Source organism: Parus major, chromosome 1A (assembly GCF_001522545.3).
Source record: "Parus major isolate Abel chromosome 1A, Parus_major1.1, whole genome shotgun sequence".
Lineage (NCBI taxonomy): Eukaryota > Metazoa > Chordata > Aves > Passeriformes > Paridae > Parus > Parus major.
Window position 1 is genome coordinate 28,718,305 of NC_031773.1, and position 15,152 is coordinate 28,733,456.

Below are 15,152 nucleotides of genomic sequence, written 5' to 3' on the forward strand. Positions count from 1 at the left end.
AGGGAAGGGAAGGGATTAACTCCTTAGAAAGTGTGTCAATGACAAAAAAAAAAAAACTATTAATCTATAGATCTCAGAGCATGAAAATTAACATAATTGTATAAAGCCTTAAGACTGAAATATTGCTGTTAAGACACATCTAAGTCCATAACATAGAGCAGATAAGAGCTGAGACCTATCTTTTCCTAGTTTTTCTAGTTTTGTCATGCAAATTGATGGAAATAAAAAAAATCCAGTTTTTATGTGACTCTGTCCACTTAGTGACATTGATATATGTTTTGAGACCATTTGCAATCCAAAATTTATCCTGGCTAGAACTAAAAATTCTAGTTGTCAAAAAAAGTGATTTTAGGATTGTTTCCATTTCATTTTTAGTGATTTTCAGTGGTCTGTATCCATCAAGAAGTGTGTTTTATCCTTGAGGGGAGGATGAAATCATGAGTAGTGCATTATATGTGTAGTGTAACATGTAGAAGGGTGGTAAAGTTCCATCACTTTTGAATTGATTAGTAAAAAAAAGCTACATAAATGCTAGCTGGATTTTAAGACTCACAATTGTTAACTTAAGTGTTAGAGAAAGTTTCAGTTAAGACATCTGAGTGTTATTGGATCTGCATCTTAGGAACGTACCAAATTTAGCCAAACAAATTTTCAGGATTTTAATTTAGGAAAAAGCACAATCCACAAAGGATTTTGCAGTTTTAAAAAACACCAAACAACTTGGTTATTTACATCATTTACAAATGTATGCAATATTTTCTGATCTATAGCTAACACTTGTGAATGATAGTTAAGCTTACAAACAAAATGAGATGTACAGATACTGCATGAAATGAAGAACAGGTTTGCATTGCCTTGTAAAGGCTAGATTTATATTAAAACCTATTTTCTTCATTATAAAGCCAGTCCCCAAACCAGAATCCAAATTAAGTGTTTGGAGATCTTTTCCCTACAGATGGAAAAGAATGCAATGCAACTGCTAGGGTAATGCTAGGTCCCTGAGGGGACCCAGGTGAGGCTGAGCAGGCCTGAGGGCCAGGGTGATCCCAGGACCAAAAAATCTGTGCTGTAAGAAGGCAGCCCCATGCTGCCAGCCTGGCTCCTGCTCACCCCAAGTCCTCTCTCAGCCCTGCACCAGCCCCACTGCCTCACCCAGCCTGCAGTGGGACCGCAAACGCCATAAAACCAAAATCTGGAGTAGAAAGTGGATAGCCCCACTTTAGATAGACTTCCAAGTCTGGGGAAAGGATGGCTGAGAGGAGATGCACTTGCTGCAGGCTGTTACAGGGGTGAGGCCGCCTCTCCTCTGCCTTTGGGTCTGACCCTGCCTATCAGGAGGCATTTTGGGGATTCGATTGTGGAAAAATCCTCTATAGCATCTGATTTACAGCTTGCATGTAACACACAGCAGGTGTAACACATGTGTCTCTCCCTCTGTAATGGATAAGAAGATTTTAAAAGTCCTTGCTCTAAGCTGCATGACTCACCCAGAGACAGGCACCACTGCTGTCTGTTTTCCAGACCCAAAATCTAGGAGCTGAGGAGAGACTTGGTTGCTCTTTCACACCTTTGTGATCTGTTTCTTCAAGAATATCTCTTTAGCACTAGGTAATGGTAATTTAATGGTCTATTTCCTCCAATATCCACCTTTTACTGGCTAAACACAATGCAGTTCACCTGTCTGATGGATTAGGAGAGCAATCCCTCCTTGTGTAAAGTAAAGCCCATAAGTCACAGACGGCTCTGCTCTTCACCTGAAAGTGCAGTGTGGAGTTTCACTACTCTAATAGTAGTGAAAGCTCTAACTACTAATTTCAAAAGACAGGGTGAACAAGAGCAGGACAGCAACTGAATTATTTTTTCTGTACTCATTTTTCTACTGCACTTCTGATTTTAGGTGCTTCCTTTTTACTGAATTTAGTTGTCCCTTAGCTGAAGCAAAAGGCAGGTTTAGTAAGGTTCAGAAATGTCTCTAGATCAGAGGAAAACATGCTGTCATCCATCAGTGCGTTCCCAAGCGATGCAGAGCTAAGCACAGCAGGGCAGCAGCTGCCAGTGGCTGTGGGGGTGAGTGAAAAAACCCTCCCCAGCAGAGTCTCCTTGCTGGCTGCTCAGAGGGAACAGCCACAGCCACCTGCCCACCACACCATCCACACCCATCAGCTGACCAGCCTCAGAGTGGCCTGTGAAAGCATTCACTGAGGCAAAAATTCAGTCAATTATTTAAACATTTTATTTTTGCCTTCTGGAATAGAGACCAATATGATGTGATCTAATAAAGGGCCTATTTCTAGAATGCACCCCAGTTTGAAAATGGACTGCAAAATAATGCTGTTAGTAAAGGTTCTAAAGATAAACAGTCACTAACAACAGCCTTTCAGCTGAGAATGGAATGGAATGGAATGGAATGGAATGGAATGGAATGGAATGGAATGGAATGGAATGGAATGGAATGGAATGGAATAAAGATGAGGGCACTTCGCAGCTGAGGCAGCACAAGCTACAATAAAAATTTCAATATGCTGCCATGCTACATGAATTAAATTATTTTTCTTATATTTGGACTTAACAGCTGCTCCCTCTTTCTTTAAACAGGACATTCTCCCATGCAAAATCATTAAAAGCCTATTAACATCAAAACCCAACCAACTTTGAATGTTAATGAAATACAGATTGTTACACTTGTCTTACTGCTGTCAGAATAAGGAAGACAAAATGGCCAGACTCATTTCTGTGGATTGGCTGGTATGGCAGAAATGGTGAATACCTATCCCTCCTCACTTGCAGCAATACAGGGCAGTTTTCTAAATCCATTATAAAAATAATTTGCCACAAAAAATACCTTTACAACTTAACCTTTGCATCCACATTTTGAAAAGTGGCTTAGGAACCTCTCAAGTTAGAAAACTATCACAAGAAACAAAGATTATTATGCCATATTTCCTACTCTTTTCCTGCTTATGGTCCTTGAGAAAGTTTTGCTCAGCCTAAAAGCAAGTGAGTTTTATTCTAGAAAAGAGCAAATATACAAGACATCAGCTCAACAGATGTGAGATAGAAGCTGGGATGGGAAAACTTACATGTTCTGAACTATATACACAAAAACTCAATTTCAAAGCTCACCTGAAAAAATATTGCAGTTGTACAACACTATTATCTTTAGAGTTGACATCACAAATGATTTTCACATGCATTAAAAAAAAAAAAAAAAGAAAAAGGCAATGTGATATTTGGGGCAGAGGTAAGCATTTCTACACCTAGTCATCAGAAAGCTCATCCTGTGTGCTTTAGGATACACAAACCTGTTACTTTTGCCTGGGCATTAGAAAGGCTATTTAGTTACTTTACATATTCTTTTATTCTATGTTTATTTTTACCCACATACATATATACTCAATTTCACTTAAGCATCCCAAATCCACCCAACCACCCCCATAAACTAAGATCTGCATGACAACCTAAATTCCTTAGATAAACTCCACCAAGTAAGGTTACCATGTACAAAGGCCTCTGAGAGCACAAAGACAGGCACTCACAGAGGGCTACAGGATAAGGCCTCCCAGCTTTTATAGCATTACAGCTGCTATCTTTCCCCAAATCCTAACGACTGTACAAACCATTTCAAGTGAAGAGATATTAATTGGGTCAGAAAAAAATGAGAAGTAAAAGAGAAATATAATAATATAATATAACAAAGGGAATTAAAAAAAAAAAAGGAGAAAGAAGTGTCTGTGTAATGCATCCCATCCAGCTCCAGCTGCTCCACTTTGAACTTGGGGTTGCCCCAGTTTTTGCAGGGAGCTCACCTGCAGCCTCAGCCATCTCTGGAGTCAGGCTGAAGCAGCTGGGGGACTCACTGCAGCCAAGCTTTTTGATATCAAAAGTGAAGACTCTGCAGGAGGAAAAAAGGGAGTCCCTTACACACCTACGATCTGTTCCTTTTGGGAGGAGATTGTTGATAGTGTATTTGAAGTGATAAGCACCATCAAGCTTTGTGTCTAGGGCTCTATACTACATATTTAAGCTAAAAATAGTTTCTAAAAGCTAATCAGAGAAGGCTGTACAACATCAGCTAGGAAGTGCAGAGGGTGGTCTGGTAACTTTTTCTTCTCATGAAAACTTACAAATTTAAATTTGCTCTGAAAACAAAATGATACTTCCAAACACAGGAGATTTAAGAATAAAATTCCCATTAACAGCTATTAACAAGAGTGATCAACGTAAATCCCTTCATATTAAGTGAAGAATAAACTAGAATTCAAAGACTCTCTAAGGAAGAAAGAGAAGTTAGAAAGAAAAGCTCCAGAGGCTCAGTTCTCTCACCAGGCTTGGGAGCAGGGATCCACTGTCATCTCTGGGGCTTAGTCCCTGCAGTGTCCCAGGAATTGCCTTGATCCTTTCCCTTTTCCCAAACAGCAGCCAAGTCTGTAGGTGTTTGCTGGACAGTAAGGAACCCACCAGATACTCAGGCCAGGCACAGAAGATGCATTTACACAATTTCTGGGGCTTGCTGGGTTACAAACCCAGGTGTACTGTGAATGAACCACTCGGTAAAAAGCGAGGGCATGGCAGTCTCCATCTGCACTGCTGCTGAAGCCCTGCAGCAAAAAAAGAAATATTCATCAAATAAAGTACACTGACATGAAATGGAATTCACTGAGAAAGTACAGCACTATCATCAGCTGCTAAGGGAACTTGTTTGGTGAGTCCTCAGAGATCGTCACAATGGTTGTTGCCTATGAAATACAGAGGCACGAGGTGGCATGTTTTTAGGACTCAGTCTTGTGATATTTCACCATCACCCCAGCGTTACTAAATACCAAGTGAACCATGGTAGCTGATTATTTGTTTCTGCTGCCTGTCTATTGCAAATGCATGAGAAACTGTGTTTGCTCTGACCCAGTTTCATTCCTCTGTGAATACTGCTGTCCACACTGACCACAGGCTATGTTCACAAGCTGGGCTGACTCTCTCAGCTCAGATGATGCTGGATAATGACTGGACTCAGGCAGCTAACTCCCCAGTGTGGCTGAAGCCTCAGACACCTCAGCCTTGCCTTTTCCTGGGGTGCATGCTTGCTGCCAGTCTTTGTGTATCCCCTTTCCCACCCATAGAGTATCCAGCATCCCCTAGGCTGCACAGCTGCACCCAGCTTTACCAGCACCTCTTATAACCCGAAAAACTCTTGTTACAAACATAGTATCTTCAAACATTATTTATTGCCTAGTTCCATGGGTGTTTGTGTGTTAAGTGGAGAGATATCTCTCTTTCCTTTGACTTGGAATATTCTCAGATTTTCTGTGACTCCCTCTATTTTCTCTTGGGTGGGAAACAGGGACCACAGCTGCCCCTCCCCTATATGAATGACTTTTAACCTTTACACCCCAAAAGGCACAGGGCAGAGAGCCAAACTGCACATTCAGCTGGCAGGGAGAGAAGGTATCAGTAGCTTAGTTCAATTCCATGGCTGTGGACCTCTAAAGGCCCTTTAGTGGGTCACAAGGGGAATGTGGATGAGTCCTTCCAGATTTCTTTTTATTTTACCTCCTTTTTATTTGTCTCATCTCTAAGAGAAACAGCTCCAACCTTATTAATCTCCCTTCATATGAGTTTTCCTGTGCTCCAATTATGTTTGCCACCGTTCCCTGAACCCTTTTCACTTCTTTTGTTATTGCCTTGAACAAAGATGGATAGAACAGCAGCAGAAGCAGTTCTCCAGAAACACAACTTGCAAACTACAGAAAAACAGGTCAAGGCTAAACTGAACTTTGGATCAGCTCTAGCAAGGTCAGCAGAGTTACCTTAGGAATGAGTGTACTCCTCTTCAGTTGTTTCTTGTCAAATTCACATTCCTTAATACTTCTTAGGCTGTGAAAAGCAGCTGAGGCTGACACCAAGCTGTCCATGGCACATGCAATTGAAGTCACACTAAATGTATTTTAACTGGAAATGTGGGTACACAGAAGCCTTTCTGAGCATTTTAGCAAAATCATGTGTAACCTTGTCTGTACAGCATTGCAACGCATGACCAGAGAAATGATCTGGCCATCTGAAACTCCTGTTCAGATTACTGACAAAATGAAGGGACAAGAAGTCTACTGCCAATTAATTAAGGCCCTGCCTTTTGTTTCCTTGGCTTGTGTCATCCAGTGCTGTCTAACAGGTTAAGATCTTATTATTATCCATACACAGACTTCTTCTTGCTTTTATTTTTACTAAATCCTTCATTTTGATGTGCCAATCAATACCATAAATTAATAATATACCACTCAGGATATGCTGCTTTCCACTTCCATTTCAAATTGCCTTGTTTTGGCATTATGTTCAGCAATAAGTAGGAGACCTTGATTTTCTTTTTATTATTTTGTGCATCTTCCACTCCATATTGACTCTATTCATACATTTACCTTTTTTATTTGCTTTCCGAATCAAGCAGCTGTGGTCCCTCCATCTCTCTATACAGAAATCTTTCCCGGCTTTTCCATGCCTGTTGGTATGGCAAGACTCTGCTTTGTCCAATTACTCTGTAACATAAAGGAAGCCTGATGCAATACAACTAGCTGCCCATTAAGTATAACAATGAGTTATCTCTGCGTACATTCTTAGGCTTTAGTGGCTTTCAATCAGGCAAAAAAAATTTAGACCAGTATCTTGACTGGTGCCATTTTTCCTTCCACCCTACAGCCCTTGCAGCACTTTATCTAATCTGTGGCAGCTGACAGTAGTTCTTCCTTGTTAAGACCTTCTCAGCTCTTAAGGCCTTTTTCATCCAAGAGTTTATGGGAATGTAGGAAAAAAGTAAAATGGAAGCACAATCAGAAGAAGCGAACTGAGCCATGTAACAGAGCAGTGCTGGAATAATTATCAGTGCTCTACCTCAGCAACAGCTTCATGGCCAGACCAGCAAGATCTTCCCTCAGGCAGATGTTTTTATCTTGGCAGTGATTATAATTGCTTTCTGTATTAAGGATGCACAGTGCAATATGGTAATTTCTATTCTGTAGAGTCAGTGTTCAAAGAGAAGAAACCAGCAAATGCCAAAACAGATTTCTAGTGATGGTTATGTTAGCACTGAGCTCAGGAAGGTTTCCTCAGTCCACAGTTTCTTCATCAAGAGCCAAATAAAAGGCTGACAGTAGCCCAGTTTCATGCTAGTGATCCAGGTTTCATGACCTCCTGCAGAGAGCCTACTCTCCAGCTATAATCACAGCCCCAAACTGCACCAGAGCTCCCGTGTCCTCCCCCTCCGCGGGGCTCGAGACTCACCTCCTTCTCTACAGATGCAGAGAGCAAAGGGCTACACAGACACAACATGCCAGTTCCCAGCTGGACTCTGCTGAATAAGAGTATCACAGATCTCTGTAAGATTTGCAGTCATAGCTAGCCAAAGGCATATTCATGAATTCTCACTTTGAATCCCATTCCATTTAAAAAATGCTGTCCCCTTGAGGGTTTTTTTTTTCAGTACTTGCAAACCTGCCAGCTTTTTTAACATATAAATAGGAACATTTAGCAAGAAAACAGGGACATGATTCTAACTCTATCAAAATACATCTGATAGAAAGAGCTTTCAGGAGAGAAAGAATTGAAACGATTCACTGCTTTTAAAGAATGGTTAAAACCCTATCTTTCATTACAGCAAGACCTAGGAGGAACAGCTTTGATGCCTCAATATTATTGGACCAAAGGCAGTTAATACCTACTTCTAGAGCAGCAGCATTAGCTATTTTACAGAATTCTTTAAATTACTTCCAGGGCTATTAAAGTCAATCGTAAAATACCACTGCATTTACCTAACCAAAATTTCCCCACCAGATGACTCCACAAAAGCCTTTAGAAACTGCAGTATCAAGTGTCGCAATTTTGAACTTCTGACACTTTCAGCCGGCTTCATCCCGCTAACTTTGGGAGCCTTAGCCAGAAACAAAGACCTTGCAGAGCTCCTCTGAAGTTAATGGAGAATTCCGAGCAATAATTCAGGCTGACTGTTACACGGGATGAATCCAAGATCTTGTCCCACAGAGAAATATCCAGCCCTGCCTTATATACCTAGGCTCCCTGTTGTATATGCGGGGACATCCACATGTCTCTGAACAGGCAAAGCCACCAGAAGGAATAGAGAACTCTCTCATCCAGCTGGCACTGAGCTGAGGGGGAAAACCTTTTTTCCCTCAGCCCCAGGAGCTGCTAATGCAACCTTCTTGGTTTCCTTGCTTTCTAGGAGCAATGAGGACAACCATCCAGGTCTGTGGGAGTCTTGCCCATTTACCTCTGCCAAGGCAGTTTTAACCTTAATCTTGCTGTGGCCAGCAACATATATCTGTATGTCACTCTCCAGTTTCTTCAGGTTAATTTTTCCAGTTTTAATTAAATGATTGTATGTCTGTTGAGCTAGCAAGCCAAAAAATTACTCACTAATCTAGTCACTTGGAGTAGGCATGGAAGACTATGTCATTACATTCTGCTCTCAAGATTATTCAATTATTTGATATAAAACATTGATTGGAGAAGAAATCAAAACATTGATCTAACAGAAGAAATTACCATGTTTAGTGGATATATGAGAACACCTAGTTACTCTCAGCAAAGAGATGGTGTTGGTTATGTTCCCAACATATCATTCAAAAAATTAAGGACTTTTCTGGCAGAAATGTGCCAAGAGACTTATGATTCTGCCAGGGTCAGCTAGCAACAGAAACAAGATTTTAAGTATTTAATTACGGTTTGACATCCCTATAATTATGTAGGATGTGCTAGGAAATCCTACTGTTTCCAGATTTCTCTCCAACGTGAATGTTAAGGGAAATTCCAGTGACTTCAAAGAAAGAGGACATGCTGGACTTAGTCTCACTCCTTCTCCCACATATAGATGGAGGCATACATGTAGCACACTGCCAATCATAATTCAAAACTATATAAATAAGTCTGTCATTTTTGAATGACATAAGGAATGAGTTGGCCTGCTATCTACATACAACTCCTCATGGCATATTGACGTAGCATGTTTGGCAAATAAGATAAATAAATAGGGCTTTACCTATCAGTCTGAGAAAAAAAGCTCACAATGTTCAGATCTGTTTCAAAAATGTGAACAGACTACTTGGAGACAATATTGTGCCTGCCACTTATAAGGTTACTAGGGTTATGTGCAAGACTGGGAATAGGCTAGACAAAGTAATATGGGGATCACCACTGAATGAATGAAATGTCATGTATTTAAGCAAGTAAGCAGCCCAACAAAAATGAAACATCAACATAAAACAATGTAAAAAAGTATTGGCAGAATGAAAAAAAGACAATATAGGAACACAGAGATAGGGAAAAAAAAAGAAAATAAGAAGAGCTATCAAGGTCATTTTTATGCACTTGCACACTGGAAAAGAACAGTCTTCTATTCATTTATATGTGCTGTGAGCTTTTTCTGATTGAATGGCACTACAAAATGCTTTTGCACAATATATTCCTTGTTCTATAAACTCTCATATAAAATGCACACATGCTTAACATATAGACATATTTTATAATAACTCATTTCTTGACCTCACTGTGAAAATGAAAATTATCTGTCTTTCAATAATAAAGAAGAGAATCAGATTCAGGTTAATGAGAAGATTTGTCTGATTAACCTTCTCTACAGTCAATGACTTATAATGGTCCATCAGTCATCCATGCATAAGCAGGGTTTCCAAAAGAATTAAATCTATGGCCAAACATATATTTATAGATACAATCACAGGCCACTAAATAAAATCTGGAGCCCTGTGTTAATCAATGAGCTTCAGGAAAACATATTTAGAGCATTCAAACACCTAAAGATGCAGTCTGCATGACTGAATTACTAGAGTTTACAGTCTTTCTGGAATTATATACCAGGTGAGAATTGGAACATATGAAGAAACTGGAAAAGCAATTGGAAAATTACATTCCTGTACGTAAAATTAGCTGTTAGTCTTAATCCAGTTAGCAGGAGTGAGAAGCTAGCCGCATCTTTTGCTCTGATGGAAAAAAACCTGGAGTTTGAAGAATGAAAATGAGGAGGTAAGACAGATTTCATTCCCTCTGTTAATGCTGTGGTTACTTCGCCTCCATAAAACTATGTGGGGAAACTCCTGCCTTTCCAGGATCTGTCAAAGAGATAAATACAGATGTACTTCTTCTGAAGATGCCAAGTAAATATATGAAATGCCAATAACTCTTCTCTACAAACTAAAAACAGAACCAAACCTACAATATGCGGGTGGAACCAGGTCTTGGCATTTCAGGTATTTACAGGAGTCATTTTAAGAAAAGAAGAGTTAATACACTTGGGACTCTCATTGCCATGTTTGAGGCTCTAAATCGGGCAGTAATTTCCAGAGATTAAAAACTGTTCTTTTGTGTGGGTTACTAGATAATGTGCCTTTGAAACATAAAGAATTGATCACCGTGCAAAAAATGGGAACAGACTCATCACACTAGACTGCTAAAATATAGCAATTCTTCTGTTCCCATAATTATCAACAGAGCAAGAACAATAACTCATTCCCAGTAATTTACTGGATAATTCTTGATTTTTCTCTTTGTAAGCAGTTCCAAACAAAAGTTCAAACTTTCAAATATGGCTATTATTTAAAATTAGTTTTTATTTCTATAGAATGCCCCGGAGATTAGAGTATTCATTAAGATCAAGTAATTGAGAGTATGGACTGCTTTAGCAGGCTATACTAATTGCCTTGTTTCAGGCTTCAGTTGGGCTTATATCTGCAAATATATGTAAAAGGGTAAATTGAAAGCACTGAATATTGCAAATCAATATGTGACATAAAATTGACTTTTGAAATGAAGAACATAAACAATGACTTTTTTGCTTGCTCATGATGCAAAGTTGCAAAAAATTGAGTGCTTAGAAAACCAAATCATAGCTTGTGTTGACTTTCAAGTGCCAGATATTCAGACCCAAGAGCTTTTTTTTTCCTTGTTAAATTCTGTCTTTTTCACAAGCCTAGCCAAAGGACAGAAACCAACCTACAAGCTGTACTAAGGGAAACATCTGGCCAACGACTTGGTTCCTGTTCTTCAGCACCAGTGTCTTAATTATATTTTGCTAATTATGTTATTGACCTTCCTCTGAGGAATCTCCTCTCTTGTGAAAACAGTATTAACTCAATTAATTTAAAAATGGAAGGTGTTTCTTTTTTTTTTTTTTTAATGAAGCAGAGAGCATTCTAAAAATGCCATGAAAAGGAAGGGTACCAGAGCACAAATACCTCTGCTGCCTACCTTGGGCCATCTCAGACTAAAATAAACTATTCTCTTTATTATTACCAAAACTCCTGTCTGTGAGCTGAAGTAGGTGAACTACACCTTCACCATAATAATAGGCTATGTGCCTAATGTAAGTCATAGCATCACTTAACCTACTCCACTATGATCAGCATACTGATCTTTTTACAAAACAAAGCAAAAAATATTTTATCGATATGAACATCATCGAAGACAAATCTCCAGGAAGTAGATGTAGATTGTGTTCTGGTAAGCAAAAGGTAAGATCATAAGGAGTCAGGTCTGAAAACCATTTTGAAGACAATTTGCTAAAAGAACCAAAAGACATAGTCAAATCTCTCCCAAACTTGCTGTGGAAAATTAGGGAATCAATAGGGTCAATGGGGTTTCCAGAAAGAGGAAAACTAGGTGAGCTTGGAAGCCACAAAAAACTCAGGGATATTCCCACTGTGTGGGCTTTCCTGATGACAACAAATAGGAGCAGCTCTAATCTAGTAGGTGAATATTTAAGAAAGAACAATAAAATCAGTAGCAATGCATCAGCAGAACCCCAGAGTTGTTAAAGAACTGCTAAAACTGCTCAACCCTCTCCTTAGAAGACAGATGTGAACCCAGTTTTGGAAAAGAAAATTAGAAAAGGTCCCAACACTTATAGATGTGTAATGCTGACATAGGAACACCAACATAGGAAACTTATAAGAAAGCCTAGAACTTCTATGGGGAGAAAATCTTACATCATAAATCCATTGGACTCCTTAGAAATAGTCAGTGAGAGCACAGATTGTGGTGGTGCTGTTAATGAAGCATGCTTTTGTTTCCGAAGACGTTTTGATGATGTCCTTCCCAAAAGGTTGTTAAATAAATAAAGCTCTTACAGTAAAAAAGAAAGGGTAGAAACAAAAGGTCATGGGGGTTTTCCTTGGATTTTTTTTAAAGGGAGATTTCCAGGGCAGTCCCATCAGCATCTGTGGATTTGTGTGCCTGCCCCATTCATGCAAAAATCATCTGAGAAAAGCTAATAGCATCATGGCAGGGTTTGTAGATGACACAAAATAGTTTAAGGCAATATAAACAAAGGCTGCCTGCAATGTGAAAGACCGCTCACAACAGGTTGGATTTATTTTACCTAACAGAGCATAGCTGTTAGAGAAACAAAGAACCACCTGAGGCTCATTTTTGTACTCAGTGGAGAGGAACAGGCTGGATTCCCCTGGTCTGTTTGGGATATATACATTAGACTTGGAAGACTCATATTCCTGGAGATGACTCTTTCTCTCTGCTGCCTATAATGGGATGACATGGTGCCTGGCCCAGATGACATTTTTCTACATTTAGTCTGATGAACAGGCTCTGGATATGCAGGCTGTTAAATAACAGACAAAAATTCAATGTCAATAAATGTAAAATAATGAATATGGAGGCAAACAATTTTAACTAGGCATATATAAATGAATGGCTTTTAAATTGGCTATTACCATACAGAAAAGGGAACTAGGAGTAACTGCTGGTTGGTCTGTGGGAAGCACTCAGTTCACTGTTAACAGCAGTCAGGAGGACACATAGTTTTGTCAAGTGTCATATCTGGGCACACTGAGTGCTTCATAACATAAGTACAATGTAGGACAGGTCAGAAGTGAGCTTTATTAACCATGATCACAGGGAACAAACATTTGGACAGCATTGGTCTCTGTGCTCTGTGCTCTGCCAAGTGATTGCAGAGAGCCAGCCTACAGACTGTATCAGTATGTAAGAAAGGAATAAAGGTCAAACCAGAAATTATGGTGGTGTGTAGATGGTGTGAAATTACCCTTACTGGTGACAGATCAGGTTCAGATATTTTAGAAATCATTGTAGAAATGGTACAGGTGTAGGAGATAGTCCAGTAGGGACAGTAGGGATAGTCCAAAAGTGGGAACATCTTCCAAATGGGGAAATACTAAATCAGCAGAACTCTTTATGTACAAAAAGACATTTAAGGGAAATGAAATGAGGAGTGGTGTGGAGAAGTTGCTGGTTATTCACTTATGCAAGTCTATCAATGTCAGAACTGACTAGTCATCACAGGCATGTGGACAACAGCATCATGTGGTACCTGGAGCAGTGTAAGCCATGAAACACTACTGCACTGCAGCCAGCTCCCAGGAGGGCAGTGTGGGTGGGAACATCATAAGGAAGGTGTTCCACAGCAACCTTTAGGGGAAATGAGATTGAAAGAACAAACAGAAAGCTAAAAGGAGCTAAAACCATACAACATGCTACTGCCAAGAAGGCTGTGCACAGTGAAGGATTCCAACAGAGAGCTGAGAGATATTTGGATCTTGAAGAATGCCTGTGTATAATGAAAGATAAATCAAATCAACATAATTTCTTAAACCTCTAACAGCATGGTGTCAAAGGAGAAAGACTTGTTGGACTGTTGAGTGTGAGTCCCAGGGAAGCATGTTCCCTTGCTGAGGCTGAGCATCCAGAGCTAGCTTTAGCACAAGGACAGAGAGCCTCAGGCATTGTTTAAGGGGCAAGGCTTAAAAGGGTCCTAATAATTCACTGTGAAACAGAAAACTGTGACAAAGGGTAGAAAACACTGAAAGACTTGTAGATCTAACAGATTGATCAGAACTATGATCCATCCACAGCAAATGACCTCAGAAAAACCCAGCAAAACTGAATTATGTTGGATATATAGCATATGTGATATAAATGTATATTTATATATAAATATAGAATATTTTAACAGTCTGAATATAGGCATCTGGGAAAAAGTCTAAGCAGTTGATTGAAGATTGATTCTTCAGAACTGCCAAAAACTAAAAATCTAACAACACGCAACAAAAATTTGTGAATTAGCAGTTTCCATATTGGAGACTTTCCAAACACAGTAAGACTATGAAATATGTCAGAAGAAGAATTAAAAAGAAGCAGAAATCTTCTTCCATGTACTTCAGAATGGGTATACAACAGCTCCATGTAGAAAAGAAAGATGTACTTCCATATACTGCAATCACTTCGAAATTCAACAGATTATATTCTGTCCTGCTTGAAAGAAAATAATAGAGCCAATTAAATATTCAACAGTCCTGTACTCATGTAGGCTTAAACACAGTGTTTCAACTACAAGTTTTGCAGAGACTGGAAAAATGCAGAGGTAATCCTCGCTGGAAAGAGGCACAAGCTGAGTTTTCCTTATGTACCCTCTAGTACTTGCTCAGAGAGCAGGAGAGAGAGCAGAAGCTGGGCAGGGGCAGGAGGACAGGGGCAGAGGGGACTGTGGCAGTGCCACTGTGACAGCAATATCAGTGGCACTGGCTGCGAGGGCTCTGCTTCCTCCAGTTCCCACCTGCCACAGGAGACACTGACACGTTCAGCACGGAGGCAGGAATTTGCCCAGGCTCTCCATGGGGACGTAGAGCACAATCTGCTTTTTTTTTAAACTTTTCTCTTGTGCAGAAACTCATGCTGGATGATGTAAACCTTTGTGGTTAACAGCTTATTTAATAAAATATTGATTTCTTTTTTTCTCATACTTTAGGAAATAGGATCTTGAAGCACTTTGATTAAGTACTGTAGTTTCCTCAAACACTTTTCAAGGTCTAACAAAGTCTAAATCCTAAACTGACTGTTCCCTGTTAAATTATATCCACATTTTCTACAAGTCCTTTAAAAATAAAGTATGCCCACCAAGAGAGTTGATGAAGAACACCTCAACTTTTCTGATTTATCCAGCAGTACAGGTCCATCTACAGCTACACACAAAAAATTGTCTAAGTGTAGTTTTGAGAGGAAAATACCCTCACTGAAAAACAGAGGTGTGAATAAACTAAATATGTAATAGTTTCCTGCCAAATGAAACTAACCAAAGTGGAAAATAAATGGTATGTATACCTCAGTGAAAA

General features: G+C 39.5%; 1 long non-coding RNA gene across 5 annotated transcripts in view; it reads right to left on the bottom strand.

The window, feature by feature from the left end:
• The window catches only part of LOC107204096, a 19,470-nt gene extending 5,525 nt beyond the window's left edge, over positions 1–13,945 (bottom strand). The window contains exons 1-3 of one of the 5 annotated variants that reach the window (XR_004497610.1): positions 7,267–13,941; positions 6,408–6,524; positions 4,324–5,898 (exon numbers count right to left, since the gene is read on the bottom strand). This is a non-coding gene — a long non-coding RNA (uncharacterized LOC107204096). Of the gene's footprint in view, positions 1–4,323; positions 5,899–6,407 lie in introns of all 5 variants that reach the window. The other 4 variants (XR_004497611.1, XR_004497613.1, XR_004497609.1 and 1 more) reach the window with 4 other exon arrangements.
• Between the last annotated feature and the right edge of the window lie 1,207 nt (positions 13,946–15,152).